Below are 26,293 nucleotides of genomic sequence, written 5' to 3'. Positions count from 1 at the left end.
AAGGAATTTTTATCTTAGTCACATATATCACAGGTTGAGTTATTCCAGCCCACCCTAACAGCATTCACTGGAAAAGCAAGGGTGGTGGAAAATCATGGAGATGTTGAGTTTTATTTCCCTATCCCCCAGCTTGCTTGAAGCCTTCATTCTCTTCATCTTATCCAACGCAAAATGAGTTAGACTTTTCTTAGAAACTGAATTCTTTGGAGGGTGGTATCAGGAGCCTTTCACTCTGAGTACTTCAGCAGCAGCTTTCTCAGCCTGAGAGGAGGAGCCAGGGGCTCACATTCAAATAGAGAAATGAGATGCTTCCAGACGTGAAACTTGTAACCGAGAGTTACATACTCTTCAGTTAGGCCTGGTATTAGATGGTAGATGGATGAATCATCAAGTCTGAGCAGGGTCAACTAAACGATGAGGAACTGGACTAATATCTGGTTATCTTTAGGTTAATTGCTTAGTCTCTCACTGGTTCTATTCAATTCCAAAAGTTTAATGTGATGCAACAGTGAAGCTGGTTTTCCTGGCTTCCAGCTTTTTATGGTTGTAAGAACTGTCATACTTGAAAAGAGGGGTCTGTGATATTTCTTGTTGGTTGACAGCTGTTTGAATGCAGGTGTCTCGTGGTGAATGGAGCTCACAGTCTAGCACAGAATGGTCCTTATTTGGCTTCCTATTTATAGGTGGGAAAAGTTCAATGAAGTATTGGGAGCATCTGGCACGGGCCTTTACCCTCTCTGGGAGGAGAGCAGTATGGGTGGAGCCAGAGTGTCCTGAATTAAAGGGCTCCCTGGAGAGGTTTGCCCCAAGGCTTCTGGACTTCACTGTAGCAAGTGGGGGATCTTATCACTTTTCAGCGGGGAGAGGAGGGTAGATGTAACCAGGATGATTAAATCCCTCCCTGCTTTTTTCCATGTATTTATTTTTTATTTTTATTTTTTAAACTTTCTATTTTATATTGGAGTGTGGCCAGTTAACAATGTCATGATAGTTTTCAGGTGGAGAGCAAAGGGACCCTGTCATACATATCCATGTATCCATTCTTCCTCAAACACCCCACTTTGGAGGCCACTTTTACTGCTGGATAGAAACTAGAATTAGGAATAGGGAATTAGGGAGACCAGATAGGAGGCTTCTGCAGGCTTGTATCCAAAGATGATGGTGATGGTAGGAGCTGACATACATGGAAGGCTACCTTGGGCCAAAAGCTCTACTTGTCTGGTCCTCACACTGTGAGCTCTGTGTAGGTCTATGGCATTACTGGTGCCATTTCACAGATGACAAAATTAAGGAACAAAGAGACCAATCTTTTTTTTTTTTTTCTTTAAGATCACACAGCTTGTGTTGAATGGATCCAGGATGGTAGGAACTAGGAGCTGGTGGAGAGGAGCTGTTTTCATTCTTCCAATGCCATATGATCACCAGGAACGTAGTGTAGGAAGGAGCAGAGGCAGATGATTGTGTTTAAACTGGGGTTTGGAAGCCATGGCGCATCCCTGACCACGTCTCTTCCTTCTTGGGATAGATGACAGCTGTTGTCCAGGATCAACCAGGTTGGCCTGAGTTTGGGGGAGGAATGGACCGGGTGGGGGTGTTGATGGAGCTGTGTACTCCCGGGTACCCGGCTGCTTTTCTGGATGTGGCAGTGGTGGGGTGATGGGCGAAGTGTGGGGGTGGTGGCAGAGTACACAGTGTAATTCTGATTGATGAGTGAGCTCTTTGTGGATGTTTACTGGTGTGAGCAGGTTCTGTCAGTCCCCTAGGCATTTGGTTGAGAGATAGCGAACAGTCAACAAGCCGTGGAGTGCTTTTTGTAATGTTTGCTTAATGGAAAACTGGGTTTGGCACTATAGCCTGTTTGACAAGAGAGGCAGCAAGAAATTCAGAGGCATTTGACTTATTTATACCAGAAAACAAACACGGTCTTTTCAAGTGTTTTATAGGCCTGTTTCTTGTAGGGGTCTGTGGAAATTGTTTATTTTGTCCCTTAAAATTTAGGAAAGGTGGTTAGCAGTTTTATAGAGAAGCAGGGAACTGTAATTTTTCACTTTGTTTTTAAAAATCTACCTGCCTTGGTCATGCTTATTGTTTAATGTGTTGGATTTAGTATTAAAGGAAAACTGACAGGTGGGGAGCATCTGCTCCTTTGCTTTAAAAAAGTTAAATATATTGTTTCTTTTTTTAATTAAAAAATGAAATGCAAAAAATTCTCCTGATAGTCCTGTGGTTAGGACTTGGTGCTTTCACTCACAGGGCCTGTGTTCAATCCCTGGTCTGGAAACTAAGATCCTTAAAGCTACATGTTGTGGCTAAGTGCCCCCCGCCCCCAAAATAAAACAAAAAAATGAAAAATAGGCACATGGTTTTAAAAAATTTCCTAAGCAGCATAAAAGCATAAAAGAAATCCTCCTTTCATTCTAGTCCTCCCTTTCCTTCTCCAGAGATAGTTTCAGTTTTTTGGGGTGTATTTTTCATGTATGGGCTATGCAAATACAAACATATCCTGCATACTAAAAAACAGTAGAATGGGAAAGACTAGAGATATCTTCAGGAAAATTAGACATACCAAGGGAACATTTCATGTAAAGATGGGCACAATAAAGGACAGAAACGGTATGAACCTAACAGAAGCAGAACATATTAAAAAGAGGTGGCAAGCATTCACAGACCTATACAAAAAAGATCTTCATGATGCAGATAACCACGATGATGTGATCACTCACTTAGAGCCAGACATCCAGGAATGTGAAGTCAAGTGGGCCTTAGGAAGCATCACTACAAACATGGCTAGTGGAGGTGAAGTTCCAGTTGAACTATTTCAAATCCTCAAAGATGATGCTGTAAAAGTGCTGCACTCAATATGCCAGCAAATTTGGAAAACTCGACAGTGGCCACAGGGCTGGAAAAGGTCAGTTTTCATTCCAATCCCAAAGAAAGGCAATGCCAAAGAATGTTCAAACTACTGCACAATTGCATTCATCTCACACACTAGCAAAGTAATGCTTAAAATTCTTCAAGCCAGGCTTCAACAGTACGTGAACCATGAACTTCCAGATGTTCAAGCTGGATTTAGAAAAGGCAGGGGAACCAGAGATCAAATTGCCAACATCTGTTGGATCATCAAAAAAGCAAGAGAGTTCCAGAAAAACATCTACATCAACAAACTATGGAAAATTCTGAAAGAGATGGGCATACCAGATCACCTGACCTGCCTCCTGAGAAATCTGTATGCAGGTCAAGAAGCAACAGTTGGAACTGGACATGGAACAATAGACTGATTCCAAATCGGGAAAGGAGTACTTCAAGGTTGTATACTGTCACTCTGCTTATTTAACTTATTTGCAAAGTACATAATGCGAAATGCCTGGCTGGATGAAGCACAAGCTGGAATCAAGATTGCCTGGAGAAATATTAATAACCTCAGGTACGCATATGACACCACCTTTATGGCAGAAAGTGAAGAAGGACTGGGGAGCCTCTTGATGAAGGTGAAAGAGGAGAGTGAAAAAGTTGGCTTAAAACTTAACATTCAGAAAACTAAGATCATGGCATCTGGTTCCATCACTTCATGGCAAATAGATGGGGAAACAATAGAAACAGAGACTCAAAAATCACTGCAGGTGGTGCCTGCAGCCATGAGATTAAAAGACACTTGCCCCTTGCAAGAAAAACTATGACCAACCTAGACAGCATATTAAAAAGCAGAGACATTACTTTGCCAGCAAAAGTTCGTCCATGCAAAGCTATGGTTTTTCCATTAGTCATGTATGGATGTGAGAGTTTGACCATAAAGAAAGCTGAGTGCCAAAGAATTGATACTTTTGAACTGTGGTGTTGGAGAACATTCTTGAGAGTCCCTTGGACTGCAAGGAGATCCAGCCAGTCTATCCTAAAGGAAATCAGTCCTGAATATTCATTGGAACGACTGGTGCTGAAGCTAAAACTCCAATACTTTGGCCACCTGATGTGAAGAACTGACTCCTTTGAAAAGACCCTGATACTGGGAAGAATTGAAGGCAGGAGGAGAAGGGGATGTCAGAGAATGAGATGGTTGGATGGCATCACTGACTTGATGGACGTGGGTTTGAGCAGGCTCCCGGTGTTGGTGATGGACAGGGAAGCCTGGTGTGGTGAGGTCCATGGGGTTGCAAAGAGTCGGACACGACTGAGCAACTGAATTGTGCTTTACTGTAACTGTATCCTGCATAAATATACACACTATTCAGTGCTTTGCTCTTCTCTTTGTGTGACATTATACTTTTTCAAGATGATTTCATATCAGCACATATAAATCTATCCCATTTGTTTTAATGGCTATATAATTCCAATGAATGGAAGAACCAGAATTTATTTACCAGGCCCGATTGAAGACCTTGGGCTTCCCTGATGACTCAGTTGGTAAAGAATCTGCTTGTGATGCAGGAGATCCAGGTTCAATCCCTGGGTTGGGAAGATCCCCTGGAGAAGAGAATGGCAACCCACTCCAGTATTCTTGCATGGAGAATTCCATGGAGAGAGGAACCTGGCAGTCTACAGTCCATGGGGTCTCAAAGAGTTGGACATGACTAAGCAACTAACATACTTTGAGACCTTAATGCCTTTAGAACTAATATTGAGAGGTATACCTTTCTGTGTCCTCATTATTTCTCACTGTGTGAGTATATGTGTAGAATAAACTTCTCTATCAAAGTATAGTTAAATTTGAAATCTTAGAAGACTTACTCTTGGGCTTAGTGAAAGTAGAATTTGAAAACCTATTGCGTGAAAGATCAGTCATTTTGGGGAATTTTGCTTGATTAACATGGTTTTTAATCATGCCAGGGCAGCAGTTGTGAAAAGATGCTGATTAAATATATCACATCTATTTAAACATTTACTCCTAAAAGTATTTCAATCAAATGTTATTTCAGGAAGATACAATTTACTCATTAATTAAGCCCCGCCCTTGACAGAATACAATCTTGATTCTGAGCCCCCAGCCTCCCCCGCCTCCCCCTCCACCCCCCGCCCCCATTAACATCGAAGAACTTCAAGCTAAGCTTAGTGAGCACAGGGACCATGCATGTTCCTGATGAGAAACTTCGTGATCCTGGAGTGTGGCAAACGGATGCATGTCTGTTAACGGACAGTCTTCAGCTGCTGGGGGACCTGCAGTTTATTGTAGCCAAAGGACTGTGTTGCTGCTCTGTGTCACCAGTTCGTGAGATATTTTTCTGCCAGCTTCATGCTTGTCAACCTGCCGAGTGGGCTGGGGGCTTAAACTTCTGATCCATGTTAATGCATTTCTGCAAATGGTGTTTGTTATTTTTCACCATCTTTCCAGAATTAAATGTTATTCACAGGGTGTGCTGCTGCTACTGCTGCTGCTAAGTCACTTCAGTCGTGTCCGCCTCTGTGCGGCCCCATAGACGGCAGCCCACCAGGCTCCTCTGTCCCTGGGATTCTCCAGGCAAGAACACTGGAGTGGGTTGCCATTTCCTTCTCCAATGCATGCATGCATGCTATGTCCTTCAGTTGCGTCCGCTTGAGGGGTTTTGAAAAGCTAATAATGGGTTTTTGTTTTTGTTTATGTTTAGATTTTTCAGTATTTAACTGGGGGTGTGGAACCCAGACTTTGCCATTTAATCCTCTAAACTATTAATTATGTTTTGGGACACACCTGGAAACCTTGTGTAGGCTATGCCTCATTAGTCAATGCCATTAGTATGCCTTAAAAAAAAAAAGGCACTAGCATACAGATTTGTTTTGAAAGACAATTTGCTAAAATATCAGTTAATATCATTGAAGAACAGGCCCTACTTCTTTTGACTGATTGTTCCTGTCAGTGGTGATCTGAGATGGGTATGTTTACTAAGCTTTTGAAATTGTGTAGCTAGGTTCCGTAATATGGCCTTGAGAGGCCGTGGAGTCAGAGTACTCATTGAACACCTGTTAATAATCAGCCCTGCACTAATAATAATAGCTAACATGCCTTGAGCCAGAGCTCATCAAAACCCTGCACTTTTTTTGCCTAAGTTTAATGGGTAAGGACAGTGAGGAGGTTAAGGTGAAACATACAAGGGCCTACCCTTTATAGAGCCAGGATTAGAATGTGGGCAATTTGCTCATGCTGTTTTATATGTTAGTCTACAAAAGAAACCTTTGAGGTTGATAATTATATTCCCATTTTTACCTTCAGGGAGCTTGAGGCTCAGAATTAAATGACTTTAACCACTGGTCATTCAAGGTCACAACTCCTGAGAAACCATGTGATCTGAAATTCAGATTCTTCCTTGCTTGCTCACAGCTGTGATTTAAGGGAGGACCTTATGTGTGGGTCTGCCCCACATTTTCAGGATGTTTAGCGTCCCTAGAGCCCACTCATTAAATTCCACTAGGGACCTCTATCACTGTGCCATCCAAAAATGTCCCCACGTGTTTCTACTGTTCTTCTACTAGGTGTCATATTTACATTTCTTAATTTCAAACTTGTCTCTTGTCATTATACTACATTGCCTCCCATGGCAATTTTTTAATCAACAGTAATCAAACTCAACTCTTGCTCATAATATGGAATAGTTAGAATAATTGGAATAATTTTAATGCAAATCATTTCAGCACAAAATTACAGATGAAAGAGAGCATTTCCTCCAGATCCAGATCCCTATTTTATAGGTAAAACACACACACAGACATGCCCACAGACACACACGCACACACACCCTCTACCTATCCTGAAGCACAGTCAGTCAGTTCAGTCACTCAGTCATGTCCGACTCTTTGCGACCCCATGGACTGCAGCACGCCAGGCTTCCCTGTCCATCACCAACTCCTGGAGCCTACTCAAACTCATGTCCATCGTGTTGGTGATGCCATCCAACCATTTCATCCTCTGTCATCCCCTTCTTCTCCCATCTTCAATCCTTGCCAGCATCAGGGTCTTTTCCAATGAGTCAGTTCTTCGAATAAGGTGGCCAAAGTATTGGAGTGTCAACTTCAGCATCAGTCCTTCCAATGAATATTCAGGACTCATTTCTTTTACGGTTGACAGGTTGGATCTTCTTGCAATCCAAGGGATTCTCGAGAGTCTTTTCCAAACCACAGTTCAAAAGCATCAATTCTTCGATGCTCAGCTTTCTTTATAGTCCAAACTCACATCCATACATGACTACTGGAAAAACCACAGCTTTGCCTAGATGAACCTTTGTTGGCAAAGTAATGTCTCTACTTTTTCATATGCTGTCTAGGTGGGTCATAACTTTTCTTCCAAGGAGCAAGTGTCTTTTAGTTTCATGGCTACAGTCACCACCTGCAGTGATTTCAGAGCCCCCCAAAATAAAGTCTCGCACTGTTTCCATTGTTTCCCTGTCTATTTGTCATGAAGTGATGGGACCAGATGCCATGATCTTAGTTTTCTGAATGTTGAGTTTTACAACAACTTTTTCACTTTTTTCTTTCACTTTCATCAAGAGGCTTCCCAGTCCTTCTTCACTTTCTGCCATAAGGATGGTGTCATCTGCATATCTGAGGTTATTGATATTTCTCCCAGCAGTCTTGATTCCAGCTTGTGCTTCATCCAGCCCTGCATTTTGCATGATTACTCTGCATATAAGTTAAATAAGCAGGGTGACAATATACAGCCTTGATGTACTTCTTTTCCGATTTGGAACCAGTCTGTTGTTCCATGTCCAGTTCCAACTGTTGCTTCTTGACCTGCATACAGATTTCTCAGGAGGCAGGTCAGGTGGTCTGGTTTCCCATCTCTTGAAGAATTTTCTACAGTCTGTTGTGATCCAAACAGTCAGAGGCTTTGGTGTAGTCAATAAAGCATAAGTAGATGTTTTTCTGGAACTCTCTTGCTTTTTTGATGATCCAGAGGATGTTGGCAATTTGATCTCTGGTTGCTCTGCCTTTTCTAAATCCAGCTTGAGCATCTGGAAGTTCATGATTCACATATTGTTGAAGCCTGGCTTGGAGAATTTTGAGCATTACTTTGCTAACGTGTGAAATGAATGAAATTGTGTGGTAATTTGAGGATTCTTTGGCATTGCCTTTCTTTGAGATTGGAATGAAAAGAAACTTTTTCCAGTCCTGTGGCCATTGCTGCGTTTTCCAAATTTGCTGGAATATTGAGTGCAGCATTTTCACAGCATCATCTTTTAGGATTTGAAATAGCTCAACTGGAATTCCATCACCTCCACTAGCTTTGTTCTTAGTGATGCTTCCTAAGGCCCACTTGACTTTGCATTCCAGAATGTCTGGTTCTAGGTGAGTGATCACATCATTGTGGTTATCTGCATCATGAAGATCTTTTTTGTATAGTTCTTCTGTGTATTCTTGCCACCTCTTCTTAATATGTTCTGCTTCTGTTAGGTCCATACCATTTCTGTCCTTTATTGTGCTCAACTTTGCATAAAGCAGAGAGGTGGCAGGAAAGACTTTCTCAAAGTCAGAAAATACACTGGCAGGTGATTAGACTCAACTGTATTTGTGGGGGGCTGATTGGCATTTCTTTGTGTTATCAGTTTGTTTCAGGCAAATGTATTTGATTGAGCTGTTTATTTTCTAATGAGTGATTTTGACCTTTTAAAGGGCGACATTTGGAGGGTTGATGTAGTTGAGTTGAAAAGGCAAGCCAGGAGACTGCAGTACAAGATTGTGGCTATTTTGCAAAAGTTATTCTGCACATAGTTTTTTACAGTTTGATAGTGCTGGCAAAACTGGACATATCTGATGAGGCTTGTCACTGTTACCTTGGCAAATGTTTGTGCAAGCTGCCATCAGATTTAAGTGGAATAATAGGTAGGTTGAATAATCTCATATATATTAATCCTGATGGTTCTCATGGAGCAAAGAATTTTGGTGAAAGAAAGATGTTATTGTTTGAGAACCTTCAGTTGTTCAGAAAATTTGTTCAATGCCTCTTGTATGGCAGATACAGGTTATAATGTTCATGGATGAGGTGGGCATAGATTTTGCCTGTTGTTTACGGTGCTGACTGTTGCCAAACCCTTTCTGTATCTTCACTAAAAGACAACTTAAAAAAAAAAAGATGACTTGCCTACATCCACTGAGGACAATACACAACTGTATTATCTATTGTATAGGACCAGGGTTACAGGTTAGTTCTGGTAAACATCTTCACCTTATAGTACCAGTCTCACTTATTTAGGTGTATGCCTCTAGAATATCAAATGTGTTTTTGGGAACAGATTTAATGAGGAAGTTGATTCATTACATGGGAGGGTCATCAGATGAGTCTATCTTTTAAAAAAGCATTTCTAATCTCACAGAGTTCTTAGGCTTCAAATATGAATCTTTGTTAAGCAGTTAAGTCACAGCACTTGAATTCAGAAGCCGTGACCAGTGCCAAATTGTCTTCTGATGAATGATGAGAGAGAATTTGCAGATGTTGAAATAAACTTGCTCCAAATACTCATACACAAATTTGAAGGTGATGAGGGATATGCGTTTCTTACTGACTATGGAAAAGAAAAAGTTGATTGAAACTGTTGACATAGACTTTTCATTAGTGATTCAGAAATAGTAGAAGTTGTTTTGAAATCACCCAAGTCATAGTAACAGGAACATAATTTTTCTCATTCTCATCTGCTTCCCCTTCCTCATTATTATTATTATTAAGAGAGTAGGAAAATGACTTGGGAAAAGTCTGTTTGAATTAATAACTCACTTGGCAGACACATCAACTGATTGAAGTTTTATGTCTCTTTTACTTTCATGAGGAAGAGACCACTGATTAGAGAGCTTGTTATTGGAGAACTCTTCTAAAAAACAACATAAACAAACCAATAAATCAGCCCAGGCTTATTAGTATCTCCTGGCATCATTACCCTGATTTGTATAATGTATGATTTGCATCCACAGCTACAATATATTACAATAGTCAGTGTTCTTATTGGTGACCCTTGACTCATGACAATCATGTGAAACTGGGTTCTGAGTATTCTTCTTGTTTTTTAGAAAAATCAGGAAATAACCCCAGAAGTATTTAAGGAGGTAAGAAAATATTTGGGATATAATGAGAGTAAAAACAAATTACAAAGTAGTATGTATCTATGTCCTCAATTTGATAAAGCCCAAAGGTATTTTCCAAAATTTTATAGTCAACCTGGGTAACTCTTATAAAAAACTATTATTAGAAGTTGGGAGGAAATCCTGATTCTCCACCGAATAGTTAGGCAACCATCTCAAAATAGAGGAGGGACAGAGGGCTAAGATGTAGAAGAATATTGAATAGTTTAATAGTCTGGAAACATATCCACATGTTGTGACATGAAAAATTATTACAAAACAGTATGCATAGTCCTAAATTTGTAAAATGAATGAATTTATAAGGTGAGAAGTAAAAAAAGTGTGTATAAAAATTACACAAAATATACAAAGTTATGCAAAAAATACACAAAATTTATACAGGAAATAAAAGTATTTATTTATGGGCTTCCCTCATAGCTCGGTTGGTAAAGAACCTGCTTGCAATGCAGGAGACCTGGGTTCGATCCCTGGGTTGGAAAGATCCCCTGGAGAAGGAAATGGCAACCCACTCCAGTATTCTTGCCTGGAGAATTCCATGGAGAGAGGAGCCTGACAGCCTAGAGTCCATGGGGTTGCAAAGAGTTGGACACGACTGAGCAACTAAACCTATATATATGTATATATATATATATAGTGGAATTCTCTAGGCCAGAATATTGGAGTGGGTAGCCTTTCCCTTCTCCAGGGGATCTTCCCAACCCAGGGATTGAACCCAGGTCTCCCGCATTGGGGGCAGATTCTTTACCACCTGGGCCACAAGGGAAGCCCCCCAAAACTGGAATGTGTGTAGCCTATCCCTTCTCCAGCAGATTTCCTGACTCAGGAATTGAAACAGGGTCTCCTGCATTGCAGGCAGATTCTTTACCAACTGAGCTATCAGGGAAGCCCATATATATCTTTTGGACACCAGAAGGTCAAGGATTTTTGTTTGATCCAGTCCTTCTGGTGTCCTAAAGAAAGGCTAGAAAGAAACATTTCCAAATAGTAAGTGTTTCTGACTGAGAGCTGAGGTTATTGGTAATTTTTCTTGTCTGTGTGTATATTTTCTAATATCATTCAGAGAGTACCTGTTACTTTTACTAACGGGGGAAAGCAAGAAAAAAAAAATGTAATACATTTCAGAAAGATCTTCACTTACTAAAAGAGAAAACAAAAAAATTATCCCAGAAAGTCACTTTTCTTTCATCTGGCAGTTAAGCCTCCACTTTATTGTTTGATAACTGAGCCATTTGAGGATTTTTGTTTGAACCAGGTCTCCTAAGGGAGGCAATGCTTTGTAGCCCATGGTTGTTACTACTTTAATGATGCAAACTTAGAACATCAGGGCCATGAGTGAATGGATGCATAATTCTTGGGCAGTTCTTCATGGCCTCAAGTGACACTTGGGAGGTGAGATCCCCTTGTCCCTGCATGTGGCTGGCCTGGATGGATACTTAACTCTTGGCTGAGAAATAAACCTATGGAGGAAGCTCAGGAGCCAAACCAAGAGCATCATTTTCCCTAGAAATTTAATTTCCAAAATCTAGTCTTTGGAGTTCTGAGAAGTGAGAGGCAGTATGTTACTGCAGCCCTTTCTTGGAGACTCTTGTGCTCACTAGTCTCTTTGCGCTTCTGAGAAATTCCAGAGCAACGTAATTACTGCCAAAGGAAAGTTTTATTTTATTTTTTTTTTTTTGGAAAGTTTTAATTTATTTTTATTTTTTTGACCATACTGTACTTCATGTGGGGTCTTAGTTACCCAACCAGGGATCAAACCTGTACCCCTTGCAAAGGAGCAGAGTCTTACCCACTGTACCCCTGGAGAAGTCCCCAAAGAAGGGTCTTTGAAAAGCAGAATTTGACTGACTTCTAAGCAGTGGGGAGCTGAGTGGATGGGGCTCGGAAAGGAAAGAGTAGTCCTTGAAAAGGAGGAGGAAAAGACCTTATGCATTAAGGGGGTCCCTGCACAGATCTGGGAGTGACATGAAATTTGGTGTTTCATGGATGTGGTTTCAACAGCAGCAGTTTTACATGTGCATGAAGTTTTAAGTGGTTTCCTGAAGAGTTGTCAAGGCCTTCAGAAGTATGCTTCGATCACATTTTATAAATTACATCAACTTATTTTAAGTCTTAGTAGGACACTTGTGACTTGCAAATCGTTGTGATTTTGCCTGCATAAATGGTTAGTGGAAATACAGTTTCATACATCATATTTACTTATATCAAGAAACTCCTATTGACTCTCAGTTGATGGGTGTTTTCTTTTTTATAACATTTAGAAAAATGAATGATTCAATTACTCCCACTCACTGTTTCTATAAAGTGGAATCATTCAGCCCTGTTTTATGCTAATGTTTTTCTTTTAAGACAGTCTTATCAAATGATGAGTAGAGACGCTTAAGCCCACAATTTTGAGGAGTTTAAAGGTTGCCAAGAATTATTTTTTTAATTGCCTACATATATGTGCCTTGCTTTGCTAATTTAGACGTGTACTTACTTAGCTCAGAAAATGAAAGGACAAGAGCAACAGGATAAGAGCAACAGATTACAACCAAAATTATTTATTTATTTTTCTAAATAAATAAGGTTGCTTCACGTTGTAGGTTATGTGTCCCACTGGTCTTTGTTGCATGGATCTGACTGTATATTTATTTGTGTTTTTCTTTGTCACACACATGCACATTCATATGATTTTCTATATGAATTTATTTGGATTTTATTTACATTGTATCCGTTAAGAAGTAGATGCATGATATGTACCTATGCAATCGGGATTCAAGGCTTGATACCCACTGAGGTACATAAAAGATGCATGATATGTATCTATGCAATCGGGATTCAAGGCTTGATACCCACTGAGGTACATAAAAGATGCATGATATGTATCTATGCAATCGGGATTCAAGGCTTGATAACCCACTGAGGTACATAAAAGACCAAGAATGTAACTTGCTTTACTGATGAGATTGCTGTGTTGGCATTTCCATTTGTCACTGTATTGCAAGAATCTGGCTCCCAAACAGCACAGACTAGTTATTCATAGCCTGATAGGTTATACCATGACCAGTTGCTGTGAGTGACAGCAAACTCTCTTCTAGGTGTTTATAACTGAGTTAATTTTTAAAATCATATTTGCTAAAGAGTAATTTTCAAAAAAAGTTTAAGAAGTATTGAATGTAGATATAAAATGAACATATATCATAGTTTTTGTTCAATTTATGGAATTAAAGGACTATTTGAAAAACTGAATAAAAAAGCAGAAATGCTATAATGAATTTATTAATAGATAAATAAATTTTAAAAGAACAATAAAATGTAACATTTGGGTCATCTTTCATTTCAGGCAGGTCAATTTTTATTTGCATTGGTATGGGTAAGAATTGTTTGGAAGTACTGTCAGTTTTACAGAGTTGTAAATTAATAGTGGGTCAGAGATGGATTGCCGTGTTGACTCAGAAAATCCCCAGAAGGCCCTCTGGGTGATGTCTAACACTCACTGAAGGGACAGGCACCTAGGAATGTCTTTCACTTGTTTCAAAGTCTTCAGTTCATTTCAGTTCAGTTGCTCAGTCATGTCCGAATCTTTGCAACCCCATGAACTGCGGCATACCAAGCCTCCCTGTCCATCACTGACTCCCGGAGTTTATTCAAACTTGTGTCCATTGAGTCGGTGATGCCATCCAACCATCTAATCCTCTGTAGTCCCCTTTTCCTCCTGCCCTCAATCTTTCCCAGCATCAGGGTCTTTTCCAGTGAGTCTGTTCTTCCCATCAGGTGGCCAAAGTATTGGAGTTTCAGCTTCAACATCAGTCCTTCCAATATTTAGGACTGATTTCGTTTAGGGTGGACTGGTTGGATCTCCTTGCAGTCCAGCGGACTCTCAAGAGTCTTTTCCAACACCACAGTTCAAAAGTATCGATTCTTTGGTGCTCAGCTTTCTTTATAGTCCAACTCTCACATCCATACATGACTATTGGAAAAACCATAGCTTTGACTATATGGACCTTTGTTGGCAAAGTAATGTCTCTGCTTTTTAATATGCTGTATAGGTTGGTCATAAGTTTTCTTCCAAGGAGTAAGCATCTTTTAATTTCATGGCTGCAGTACCCATCGGCAATGATTTTGGAGCCCCCCAAAATAAAGTCTGTCATTGTTTCCACTGTTTCCCCATCTATTTGCCGTGAAGTGATGGGACCAGGTGTCATGATCTTAGTTTTCTGAATGTTGAGCTTTAAGCCAACATTTTCACTCTCCTCTTTCACTTTTATCAGAAGGCTCTTTAGTTCTTCTTCACTTTCTGCCATAAGGGTGGTGTCATCTGCATATCCGAGGTTATTGATATTATTGAAAGTCTTAGACATTTATAAAAATACTTTTCCAGCAGTTTCATTTGTTGAATGCTTATGATGAGATTAATGCTCTTTTGTTAATAATGTGTTAAAAATTGTGTGAATGACAAGAATATTTAAGGTAGATATTTGGATTTCCAATGTCTTGTTTTGTTACTATTCTTCCTCCAAGCCCCACTTCACACACGAGGAGTGTTGAAAATATTACGGTGAAGGTGGTGGTACCATCTTTCTAAATATTTCCTCTAATGTGCAAGTCGAATAATACAGTCTCTGCTTCTTAGTTTTCTTTAAGGGAGAGTTAGGGCATTGTGGTATCATTTGATATGTTAAATGAAAAAATAGAGCAATTGAAAACACTACATACAGTTCTGGTGTTCTATATACATTTGGCTAAAATGGGATAGCCTGGGAAGTGATGCATTTTTTAATAATTGTGTTTAGTTTCGGCGGGGCTGAGTCTTTGTTGCTGCTCTGGCTTTTCGCTAGCTGTGGTGAGCGGGAGCGGCCGTCTAGTTGCGGTACATGGGCTTCTCGCTGTGATGGCTTCCCTTTCTGCGGACCATAGGCTCTAGGCACACGGGTGTCAGTGGACGGGACCAACAGGCTGTCAACCACAGGCTCAGCAGTTGTGGTGCAGGTTCTTAGCTGCTCCATGGCTTGGAGATCTTCCCAGATCAAGGACTGAACCAGCACCTCCCGCATCAGCAGGCAGATTATTTATCACTGAGCCCCAGGGGAGCCCTTTATATAGGTGTAAGTTTCTTTCTTTCTTTTGGACTGTGCTGAGTGTTCCTTGCTGGAAGTGATGAATTTTAAGAGTTTTTACATAAATATTTGTTAGTTCCAATTATGAATTTATTAGAATGAAAATTCATCACATGACAGCCCAGGTAGGAGAGAATCACTGCCTGAAAACTTTTTATCTCAAAGTATAATTCTCCTTGGTCTGAAAATAGCATGTTGATACACCAGAGGCTGCTTATACTGAGACTGTAAGCAATACAAGAGGATTTGTAGACTTTCTGATGAACTGACCTTATTTTATAGGTGAAAGACCTGAAGTCTAGAAGAAAGGTAAAGTTGAAAATAGTAAACCTGTATTTATCCAAAAATTTGACCTCAGATTCCTTACTAAGTGCTATGAGCCATTTTTTTCCCCCAATTAGTCTAAAAGTGGGTGTTTTTATTCTAACTAAACACGTCAGTAGTAGGTCTTACATACAAATTTAATTTAGGTTACTCTCATAAGCTCTGTAGTTTGGTAACTTTTGGGTTGCAAGCACCAGGTGAGTTTCACTCAAAAAAAGGTAGAGGGTGAAGATAGAGATCAGGATGTAAGTCTAATCCCAGGAATTGGGTCAGGTTCAGCTCTCATTTGACCCTGAGTGTCTCTCTTGACCTTTTACCCCAACTTCTAACTGGCAGTTTCCTTTGGAGTTTCTTAATTCCAGTTTTTGAGGCAGAGCATCTTGATTGGCTAGCCCCATCTTTCTAGCCAGTAAACAGAAGTTGAAAGCTCTTGGCCAGCCTATGAATGCCTAACAGAAGCCTATGAATGACCTAACAGAAGCAGAAGATATAAGAAGAGTGGCAAGAATACACAGAAGAACTATACAAAAAAGATCTTCACGACCCAGATAACCACGATGGTGTGATCTCTCACCTAGAGCCAGACATCCTAGAATGCGAAATCAAGTGGGCCTTAGGAAGCATAACTAAGAACAAAGCTAGTGGAGGTGATGGAATTCCAGTTGAGCTATTTCAAATCCTAAAAGATGATGCTGTGAAAGTGCTGCAGTCAATATGCCAGGAAATTTGGAAAATGCAGCAGTGGCCACAGGACAGGAAAAGGTCAGTTTTCATCCCAATCCCAAAGAAAGCCAATGCCAAGGAATGCTCAAACTACCACACAGTTGCATTCATGTCACACACTAGTAAAGTAATGGTCAAAATTCTCCAAGCCAGGCTTCAACAATATGTGAACCATGAACTTCCAGATGTTCAAGTTGGATTTAGAAAAGGCAGAGAAACCAGAGATCAAAGTGCCAACATTTGCTAGATCATCGGAAAAGCAAGGGAGTTCCAGAAAGACATCTACTTATGCTTTATTGACTATACCAAAGCCTTTGATGGTGTGGATCACAACAAATTGTGAATTCTCGAAGAGATGGGAATACCAGATCACCTGACCTGCCTCCTGAGAAATCTGTATGTAGGTCAAGAAGCAACAGTTGGAACTGGACATGGAGCAACAGACTGATTCCAAATCAGGAAAGGAGTACTTCAAGGTTGTATACTGTCACTCTGCTTATTTAACTTATTTGCAGAGTACATCATGAGAAACACTGGGCTGAATGAAGCACAAGCTGGAATCAAGATTGCTGGGAGAAATATCAGTAACCTCAGATATGCAGATTACACCACCCTTATGGCAGAAAGTGAAGAAGAACTAAAGAGCCTCTTGATGAAAGTGAAAGAGGAGAGTGAAAAGTTTGCTTAAAGCTCAACATTCAGAAAACTATCATGGCATCCAGTCCCATCACTTCATGGCAAATAGATGGGGAAACAGTGTCAGACTTTATTTTTTTGGGCTCCAAAATCACTGCAGATGGTGACTGCAGCCAGGAAATTAAAAGATGCTTGCTCCTTGGAAGAAAAGTTATGACCAATCTAGACAGCAGAGACATTACTTTGCCTACAGCGATCTGTCTAGTCAAGGCTATTGTTTTTTCAAGTAGTCATGTATGGATGTGAGAGTTGGACTGTAAAGAAAGCTGAGCACCGAAGAAGTGATGCTTTTGAACTATGGTGTTGGAGGAGACTCTTGAGAGTCTGTTGGATTGCAAGGATATCCAAGCAGTCCATCCTAAAGGATATCAGTCCTGAATATTCATTGGAAGGACTGATGCTGAAGCTGAAACTCAAATACTTTGCCCACCTAATGCAAAGGACTGACTCATTGGAAAAGACCCTGATGCTGGGAAAGATCGAAGGCAGGAGGAGAAGGGGACGACAGAGGATGAGATGGTTGGATGGCATCACTGAGTCAAGGGACATGAGTTTGAGTAAACTCCGGGAGTTGGTGTTGGACAGGGAAGCCTGGCATGCTGAAGTCCATGAGGTGGCAAAAAGTTGGACACGACTGAGTGACTGAACTGAACTGAACTGAACAGATGAATGCGGCTTTATGTATCTCCAGGTCCAATTAGCTAGGGCTGTGTTTGGGGACTTGTAGCATATGATATAGAAGATGGCAGGTGAAGAGCAATTGAGCCTGAGGATGTGGGAGAATCCTCCAGAAATATTTATAGGAGTGGGTGAACTAACACAGTGATGTGTCTACCACAAATTTAATTTCAGTAGATTAGTTGATTCTCAGTTAAAGAAACATTTCTCATAATCTCCTTTGGAATTTAATGTTTTAATCTGTTTCAACATTGGAGTTCATTTGGGATTTCTTTCTAGTTCATCATATATTCTTATTAGGCAGCTACATTTTGCCTTTTTTAGGAACATAAAAGACAGCTTTTGTGACTTGCAAAGTTTGTTATGGTAGCTTGGTTTGACAATTCATGCTGCATTTTCTTTTGAAGCTCTATTATTTCTTCAAGGTATTTAAAAAGGAAGTTGTTAGTAGAGAATTCTCACAGTTGTGAGTTCCTTTAATTTCCATTAAATATTTATTCTCAGTATCTGAAAAGAATCCAGAACCAAAAGGCAAAGCATTTTAAAAATATCTCTTACATTGCTGACTTGTATATACTGTATGTTTGGGATATGGCATAACCTTTATGAGACTTTCTGACTAGTTAGGGAGAGAGATATGAGACTGTTTCAGAGGGAGGCTGCTTGTACAGTAATAGATTAGACATGGTTCAGATAATTTTTTAAAATACATTAGTAGTTTCTGATCCTATTTTATTTGAAACTTTTTTCATAGTAATGCAAGATTGTAAAGGTTGGTTTTACTGGAAGATAAACTATAACAAAATAACAAAGATAAACTATAACAAAATACTACTATAACAAAATACAAACTATAACATAATACTACAAAATAGCTCAATCCAGAATTTGTTGATGTACATACAATATTTTCAGAAAACAGTTCTTAAGTCAAAAAAGAGCATGTGGACTATTCCTTAATTATTGCAAATATGTTTATTTCTATTGTTTTTACTGAGCCCGAAGACAGGCATGGACGAACATTGTCGAGGAGCAGGGTGGTGAAGGACATTATAGGGAGTTGCAGAGGCAAACATTTAGCAATGAATAAATCTTTTGAGGGTGGGTAGTAATCCAGTTTTGATTAAAATGACTAAATGTGAAAAATAAGGGTAGGTGAACTGAGGTCTTGATAGTAGAACTGAAAAGCTTAATTTGCTAGAATTGGTAACAGAGAAACATGATAGGTTTGGTTGGATGCTGTCCAATGTTTGTCCTGCATACTGAGAGCATTATATGAACACTGGTCAAGTATGGCACTTACCCTCAAGGAGTTGTGATTAAATACATATGAGGAAGGTTATGTTGGCACATCTATGGGTAGGGATTTAATGACAACTTAAACCTGCCCCAGTAAAGTAGAGACAGGGCATTGTTGATAGAGCCCTTGATAATAGGACCTGTGATTTTAAAAAGTCCTCTCTTCAATTTGTAGGTTTCTCAGTAAAAGTTCTGGGATCTTGAGACTCTTTTGAGGAGCCTGCAAAAGGTAAAATAGGGATTTAAAATTGTATTTGGGCTACGAGTGGGGAGTATCTGAAGATTTCATTATGTTGACTTAAAAAAAGATCACTACATGAGACTTTGGAGTTAAGTTTTATTTGGGGCAAAATGAGGACTGCAGCTTAGGAAACTGCACTTCAGAAAACTCTGAGAAACTGCTCCCAATAGGTGGGCTGTGATGGGGGTGAGGTCAATATATGTGATTTTGGTGAAGGAGGGAGTTCATGCAGTCAAGCACTTATCTTATAAAAAGATTTTCTGCTGATATCACCATGAAAGGATTTAGTGCTTTTTCTATATATGAGAAAATGCAAGGATTGGGCTCATAAACTCAGTTCCTGAAACTATTTAACTGTTTAAGACCTGTTCCACCAGATTTCCTGGAGCACAAAATGCCTCATTCCTGTTATCTACCCTGAACTCCCTTGAGGGTGTATCAAAAGTTAACCGCTGAAGCAGCACAGGATCCAATCCCTGCAGAGGCAGATGGCAAGTGCCCTTGGCCAGCACTAATTTTTCATTGAGAGGACTCCCTCATGGTTGTAAATTCAGCCATGCTTTGGGAGGGCTTTCAGGACCATCTTGTCCCACAGCGCTAGGAAGTCTCATTCCTAGATCTGGTGAAGATTTTGCTGATAGACCTCTCAGTGTGCTGTTACTGGACTAGGTCTTAATAAGCCAAAAGTACAAGTAACACAACTGGCAGTATTATTAAAGTCATAAGTGAGAATTAAGCCAGAAACTTCTATTAGGTGCAGCCCAGTATATCCTTAGGTTGACTTAGTCTATTCTCTACCAATCTTTCTTTTTGGGAAGTTATTTATTGGCATTGTCCGTAAGGCTCCCAGCCCAACTTCCTCGTGTTACTAGGCTGATTTATCCTTAGTATAATTTGATTGTTCCCAAGGAGGGGGCTTAAAACTTAAATGACCACAGCCTGGTGTCAACCACATAAATCCATCCCAGAATTGTGGCGGGGGGCGGGGGGGGGGGGTTATTCCTGGGTTAAATTTTTCCTTATTGCTCTGATTGAGCTTGTGCAACTTTAGAGGAAAGTTCATATTATGGCCAGGGTCATGGCAGCTATTATTAATTGGCCAGGTAAGAGGATCACACCTAGTAATGGGATCCCACCAAGAGAAGCCTAGACAGAAATGAACTTTCTTTCTTCTAAATGAATTTCCTAAAGGCTATCCAGTTAGAGCTGTGGAGTGGAGAAATCCATCTAGGTAGTTTAGAAGTACTAGACACAGGTAATTGGCCACAAACCCAATAATTGTATTACAGTTGGATTGAAAACTAGCATAGGATTGTGTGCATGATAGAAAACATTTGCTTTATATGTAAAGGTCCAAGAAGTCAAGAAAACGTTATAAATTATCATACAAATCAGGTCCAGATCTTGGGTAAGCAGCCTACTTCTGATGTTGTCTTCTTCTTATCCTAGTGTATTCTAGTTTCCTGTGTTTGAGTATCATTTTAAGATGAGTTTGAGGTCAGCAGCCCTCTCTATAGGCCAGTCTGTGTAGGGGTCTTTAGAACTGGGCACTAATTGAAGAGTCAGTTTTCCTTCAGTTTCACTGCGCATGAACTACTTAAGAGTACTTGATAAAAAGTCCTTCCATCCAGATTGAAGACAGTCCTTTAAATTATGTCTTTTCCAGTACATATAATTTTCCTGTTGCAGGTCATGGGGCATCCAATCTTCTTCCAAAGATTACGGAAATAAGCTTCAGAAACAAGCTTAGAATGTTCTTTAATTATTCCTTTAGATTTTACATTAATATAACAGCAAAGAACTATCCAGGAAATGAGTCTTAGTAGATCCAGACCTCCATTTACAAAATGGATTTAACATTCATTGAAACATCTTTCTCCCCCCCTCTAAGATTACCCTTGTTTTTACCAAATATAACCAAATTAAGACTAGTTTGTTTGTAAAGTAAGTCTGATTTCAATAAACTTGGCCCAATCATTTATGTAACTATAATTAATCATAGACCTTTTTATTTTCTTGCTTTGCTGAAACTTTATAAAAGTTTCAGACTGAATTTTTTAAAAAAAACCTCTCAGGCTAGGAAAGTCATACCTAACAGATCTAGGTGAATTCCTCCCTTCTCAAGATCTCCAAAATTCCTTGAGATTTCTGTACCTGTTATTGACATAGCTTTCCTAATTTATCTGATAAAGCTATTGGAAACATAACAGTTTCCTGTCTCTGGAGGGATCAGATAGAGAGAAAGGGGAAATGTTTCAATTCTGCTTATAAAGGTATAATTTTACAAAATTACTGTAAGTCATAATTAATTTGAGGGGAAGGGTTTTCCATACACCTGGAAAACACAGATTAAAACCAGTAATTTTTCAGATAGAAACTATAAAAATTATAAGCATATTCACCAGTTCATTCAGTCCGTTTGTTAATCTTTTATGAAGCCTTCAGGTTTCCCATTAGAATCCTTTAATTTCTTACCCAGTCCAGCATTTTGGTCTGAAAGTCAGAAACTTGCATTTATCCAAAAGTCTTTTCTATAAATCTTCTTGAAGAGGAAGAATTTTTGCAAAAGTATCAGAATAAACCATAACTGTTTATAATGACAAAAAACTTAAGAAGTCATGTTTAAAATCTGATTACAATGCCATTGACAAAGAGACGATTACTGCTGTGACAACACTTGAAGATGGTAACTAGATTTATGACTGATAACATTTTAGTGGGACATATCAGAATTTTAGGAACTCCATATAATTCCTAGGTATAACTAAAATTTACTGTACACTATAACCTGAGGAGATTTATTACTCATTTGACAATACTTTCCATGTAATTCAACATATCAAATGAACCTAACTAGTTGAATATCTCTCTTGGGGATGTTTTAGGGGCCCACTGAAGCCTCCCAAAGTTAGCTAGAGGTCAAAAGGACTTCATTAGAATTTGATTTAGGAAGTTTTGTCAGTAAATATCAAAACGGTTAAAAACAGTCAGGTAAGATCATAGGTCACTGTGAAACAATACTTATTCACTTAACCAAAGTAACAATAAAAGATTTCAAAGGCAAATGCAAAACAGATCACTTAAGTAAAGAAGCTGAAAATCTATTATCAAGGGTAATTCAGCATCTGAAGAAAGCTGGTCTTCTTAACAGAGAGAAAAGCCAAATTAAAGTTTTGTATCAGCTTACTTTTAAATTCATTTATTCAATTAAATTTATTTTAAACTTAGTCAATCCAGACCATGCACAAAACTCTTTTCTCAGGTTTCACTTTCCACAAACCTTTTTAATCACTTTCTGTATTCATAATTTTATTTTCCTATTCCAAGACAAACACCTGTAAGTCAGACCTACTTCTCTTTCTGTTAACAAAATGCAATGTCATTCCTCACCTTCTTAACTAAAAACATATATCCCACTCTTATTAAGTAATCATGAACTGTCCTTTATATTAGTATTCTGTAGATTGGTGAACATAAATACCAGTGATAATTTATAAAAACATTTGCTTTCTTATAGAGAACATCTCAGACTGGCACCAAACATATTCATTAATAGTGCAAAATCTCTTTTGTTTCTCTGTAAGAGGAAGTTCAGTTCAGTTCAGTTCAGTTCAGTCGCTCAGTCGTGTCCGACTCTTTGCGACCCCATGAATCACAGCACGCCAAGCCTCCCTGTCCATCACAAACTCCTGGAGTTTACTCAGACTCATGCCCATGAGTCGGTGATGCCATCCAGCCATCTCATCCTCTGTTGTCCCCTTCTCCTCCTGCCCCCAATCCCTCCCAGCATCAGGGTCTTTTCCAATGAGTCAACTCTTCGCATGAGGTGGCCAAAGTATTGGAGTTTCAGCTTCAGCATCAGTCCTTCCAATGAACACCCAGGACTGATCTCCTTCAGGATGGACTGCTTGGATCTCATGGCAGTCCAAGGGACTCTCAAGAGTCTTCTCCAACACCACAGGTCAAAAGCATCAATTTTTCGGCACTCAGCTTTCTTCACAGTTCAACTCTCACATCCATACATGACCACTGGAAAAACCATAGCCTTGACCAGACGGACCTTTGTTGGCAAAGTAATGTCTCTGCTTTTTAATATGCTATCTAGGTTGGTCATAACTTTCCTTCCAAGGAGTAAGCGTCTTTTAATTTCGTGGCTGCAGTCACCATCTGCAGTGATTTTGGAGCCCCCCAAAATAAAGTCTGACACTGTTTCCACTGTCTCCCCATCTATTTCCCATGAAGTGATGGGACCAGATGTCATAATCTTAGTTTTCTGAATGTTAAGCTTTAAGCCGACTTTTTCACTCTTCTCTTTCACTTTCATCAAGAGGCTTTTTAGTTCCTCTTCACTTTCTGCCATAAGGGTGGTGTCATCTGCATATCTGAGGTATTGATATTTCTCCAGGTGATCTTGATTCCAGCTTGTGCTTGCTTCTTCCAGCCCAGCGTTTCTCATGATGTACTCTGCATATAAGTTAAATAAGCAGGGTGTTAAGAGGAAGTTAGTGTTCAGTGATTAATGTTTCAGAATATTATTTTATTTGGAAATTACCTGGCTATTCCATAAACTTTAATCATTTAGCTTAGCCCAACCCTAGAAATTAAGTTACCCAAATCTGGAAAGACTATTTTAGACAGACATTCCTAAAGCATAATTATTTTTAATAGAGTTTATCTAAAAGCTCATATGTCATTTACATTTTCTTTTCTTAGAAGTTTCATTACTCGAGTTACTTTCCCTGCTGACATATTTAGAACAGGTGTAACAAGACATTAAACCTAGGTACAATGAAATATTATACTTAATTGTAATGACCTTTAGACATATCTATATTAATTAGATCAACAAACACTAATACCAGGTATTAACTTCATATTGAATATTTCCCAGTTCACATGAACCTGGAATTCACTTAGCTTAATTTCTCTTGTATTTAGAATTGTTTGATTTGTTAGCACTTACTTTTCTTTAGGCCAGTTAGATTAGAGCTCATTTACAAATTAACCTCAGCAATATTATCCAAAGACAAAGATATATACTGAGACATATATCCAGACATGCGAAGAGTTGCCTCATCAGAAAAGACCCTGATGCTGGGAGGGATTGGGGGCAGGAGGAGAAGGGGGCGACAGAGGATGAGATGGCTGGATGGCATCACCGACTCTATGGGCATGAGTTTGAGTAAACGCCGGGAGTTGGTGATGGACAGGGAGGCCTGGCATGCTGCAATTCATGGGGTCACAAAGAGTCGGACACAACTGAGCGACTGAACTGAACTGAACTGATATCCAGACATACATACATATATCCAGACAGAAACAAGAGATCTTTATTTTCTAAACTTAGTCATGAATCAGATATCACAATATAAAACTCACTTATTGTAAATAACAGTTGGAATAAGAAAATTTTAAAAGGCTTTGTTCCCCTCCTCCCCCCTGCCCACTCCCAGTTTCAGAAATAGGAGATGGTCTAGGTAAGATAAAAATCTGATATTCTACTGAGTGCGGGTTTGATCCTTGGGTCGAGAAGATCCTCCACAGTAGGAAATGGCAACCCACTCCAGGATTCTTGCCTAGAAAATCCCATGGACAGAGGAGCTTGGCAGGCTATGGTCCATGGGGGTCTCAAAGAGTCGGACAGGACTGAGTGCCTGAACAGGTAGGCAGATAAAATAAGTGATCCAGAGAGCTCTGATCTCAAGAAACAGAGAACGGAAAATCAGGTTCACCTAGTAGGAGTTATTCCCTCAGAGTAAGAATTCTAAAGAGATATTTTTTTCTTTCAAGCTTTCTCTGCTATTTGGGAATTAAATTGGTTGGGGGTCAATTAACTTTGACTGGCATTGTGTACTTAACTGGCACAATTGAAGGTTCATAATTTTCATAGATACCACCCTTTCTTTCTTTTTAATGGGTTTGACAAGTTAGTTAGCTAGAATAACAAAGACATTATTAATATGTAACATGGACCAACCTAGATTGTGTCTTTTGACCAGAGTCAAATTCTCATTAAGGCCTTCTTTAAAGGCGGAGTTAAGCAAAGGATTATTTTGGTGGGTAGAGAATGATTCAGATGTCAAGCCCGAATAATGCTTAAAACTTTTTTTTCCAACCTCTCGTAATAGTCCAGAACTGATTCATCCCATCTTTGCTTGCATTGTTGAATCTTTGTCCAGTTTGTGGATTTTAGAGAGAGCTCCGGGATAGGTTCGAATAATTTCTGAGCTAATTCCTTACGTTCAGTGCAAGTCTCTGGACTATGTGATTCAAAGTCCATTAAAGGGTGTTTCCATTCTGCTTTCTCTATTCATTCCCTCGCTTTGCTCTCAGAAACTAACAGTTGTGTTAGTTCATATAGATTTGAAAACCTGGCTCATAGGACTACATGGTTAACTCAGATTCCTTAGCAAATCCCCATCCTAACTTGGATTAGGAAATTCCTTAGCTAAGGCTCTAAGTTTCGTATGAGTCCAGGGTGTACAGGTAAGCACCGAGGACGATTCCCTTCTCCCTAAGAGAGCTATATACTTCTGATTTTTCCCCCCTCCTTTCCTAGGGAAAGGGAAGCAGCAGGAGGTAGAAGAGTTGGAAGAGAAAAAGCTTCTGGGCCAGCGAGTTCAAATAGAAGAGGATACATGGGAAGAGCAGAAGGAAGAGGCAGTTAGTTCTAGTGGCCTTTTCTAGTTCTGATAAAGTTTCAAGCAATTTCTTGTTGGTTTCCTGCAAAGAAGTTACTTTGTCATTTCCTCTTTTAGAAGCTTCTAGATACCAAAGTAAGCATTCTGTTCAGTACGTTTGATCTTATAGCCAGCTTTTCTAACTGTGTGCACAAAAATACCCATTTAAAAATATCAACAAAAACCTGATTTAGCCATTTTAGGTTGAGATCTCCTTTAGTATAAATTCCACAACTAAGTAGGTACTTGGAAGTATAAATTTTGTATGTACATAACCCTGGCTGGGGTGTTGGAGGCTGCTTTCTGATACCCCTTGTTTCTCTGTTTGAGAGCCTCTTTTTCCCATTTTAAGTTGAATTTTTATCACTAGGTAAAATTTACTAGTGAAATTGTTTGGTGGGCTGGTGTGCTTTTTGTGAGCTTGACTTCTCAGAATCACTCCAGAGTCGATTCACCTGGTTTTTACATGTCATGGTTTCTCCCTCTGACAGTCTAAGACTACTTGTGGTTGCTCGGATCGCTGA

The 26,293-nt window shown here is 39.5% G+C and overlaps 1 protein-coding gene across 13 annotated transcripts in view; it reads left to right on the top strand.

Annotated features, from left to right (window-relative positions):
- Positions 1-26,293, top strand: part of SGMS1 (sphingomyelin synthase 1) — a 331,989-nt gene that overhangs the window by 122,655 nt on the left and 183,041 nt on the right. For 2 of the 13 annotated variants that reach the window (XM_061162094.1, XM_061162088.1), the window contains exon 4: positions 19,024-19,077. The exons of the other annotated variants lie outside the window; for them this stretch is intronic. The gene's annotated coding sequence lies outside the window, so the exon portion shown is untranslated. The remainder of the gene's footprint in view (positions 1-19,023; positions 19,078-26,293) is intronic. 13 annotated transcript variants of the gene reach the window in all.

Source organism: Dama dama, chromosome 15 (assembly GCF_033118175.1).
Source record: "Dama dama isolate Ldn47 chromosome 15, ASM3311817v1, whole genome shotgun sequence".
Lineage (NCBI taxonomy): Eukaryota > Metazoa > Chordata > Mammalia > Artiodactyla > Cervidae > Dama > Dama dama.
This window is presented reverse-complemented; position numbering and strand designations above follow the sequence as displayed.